The following is a 1,812-nucleotide window of genomic DNA, read 5'->3' as shown; positions in this document are numbered from 1 at the left end:
CCCAACGCCTCGTGGCGTAGCGTAGTGCTGCCACCCCATCAATTCGCTGTTCAATCCACGAGAATGCTACTTCCTCATCCCCCTCGGCTAAATCCACCGCGCTTTTCAAAAGGGACAAAGTAAACAGGCCGAGCTCCTATGCACCTCATTTAAATTCAATAATGGGGATTAGCTTGATCCGAACACTTTGGGCCGACGACGAGAGCGGCGGCGGCGGAAGGGAGTGAGGGAGGAAGTAGTATAGTGCGAGAGCGAGCGAGAGAGAAGACGCGGTCCACGGAGGAGGGAGCAGGGGAAGCTGGGCGGAGGACAGAGACGGATCGGGAGAGATCTCGGCGGGAGAGACAAAGATCTGAGACTAAGACGCGAGGGCGGGGAGTGTTGGCCGGGCTCCTAGCTCGGCTGGGTGTCGCCGTGACTTAGACTGAAAGAAGGAGAGAGGACAAAGGAATGCGTGTCCCGCGGTGGATTTAATTATGCGAGCCTTTCTCTGCGTCCTCCGGGTCCTGCAGGTGCCGAGAGAGAGGGAGAGAGACAGAGAAAGAGAGAGAAAAAGAGAGAGAGAGAGAGAGAGAGAGAGAGAGAGAGCCCTCGCAGACACCGTCTCTGCCTCATAACCCAATTAGCGGATAATTCGCAAGGAAAAAAAAAAGTCCGTTGTCCTGGTGGAGGAGCTCTGATACGTATTCCATTATTCCAAGCCGGACATTTTTATCAACGAGAAAGAAATCTGGTCGTGCGCAACTGCTGGTACTTTCTTGACCCAGTTTCGCAGCCGGAGACACACTCAGGAAGGGTCGAGATAAGCTAAGTTTGATTTGCACAGAAAGCGCTTACTACTTACAATGCTATTGGTTCGTGAGAGTCCATAAATTACCAATAAAAGTGCCAACGCCATTCTGAGATGAGAGTGCGTCCTAATGGTTTTGGCGCTGCGATTAGCGAGCGCTGTGCACCGCACACATTACACTGTTTAATTTATTTTCTGATAGTCCATTATTTTTTTCCCCCCGCCGTGGATCGTGTCCATCACGCCATTTGGTCGCGCGACAGCCCGGGCGACAGGCTAATGCCCGTTTAATGAAAAGCCCGACACACTGGGCCATGATTGGCCGGCGTGTTCCACGCGACAAATAACAGTCGGGTTTCATTCGGGATCCGTTCGGGTCACCGTCGTCACGACCGGCGCGCCGGCAGCGGGGCGGAGCGCGTGTAGGCCTTGACCGCGGGAGCAGGGCGGGGAGAGAGTCGCCCTCTACGGGGCTTCCTGATGCTCATCCAGCAGGGCGCATGTGTGTCGATGTGACTGACAGCAGAACTCAACGGTTGCGGGGGGGGGGGGGATAAAAAAAAAACATCACACCAAAGCGAAACCCATTGCTTGTCATTCTGCACAAATCCGAAGGTCTCTCTAAAATAATAATAAGCTACTTTAGAGAAATGGGAAAGAAACAGCACGTATAACAAGGTGGCCCGTGATTCGTCGCCAGGTTTCCCCCTCCACATAAGCGACGAATCAGAGGCCTCCTCGTTACTCGTGCTTTTCTTCTTTCCCATTTCCCTGAAATAGCTTATTACACGTATCATGACGGTGGTGGAGGCAACGCGGCCCTGGCCGCTGCTACCCGCAGGACGCCCGGCTCTTTATAGTTGGAGCCCAAACTTTAGCATTAGGCAGAACGAAGGCGGCGGGTCTGTGTGTTCAGCACCGCCTATCAGCGGGGTAACGACGTTGTCACCCTTGTACGCGCCTCCGGCCGCCCCGCCGCCTCCCCTCCGACGCCACCCCTGCCGCCTGCCTGCACTCCCCCC

Source organism: Frankliniella occidentalis, unplaced genomic scaffold (assembly GCF_000697945.3).
Source record: "Frankliniella occidentalis isolate FOCC.00 unplaced genomic scaffold, Focc_3.1 Scaffold33, whole genome shotgun sequence".
NCBI classification, from domain to species: domain Eukaryota; kingdom Metazoa; phylum Arthropoda; class Insecta; order Thysanoptera; family Thripidae; genus Frankliniella; species Frankliniella occidentalis.
The sequence above is the reverse complement of the archived record's forward strand: the minus strand, read 5'-3'. Positions refer to the sequence as shown.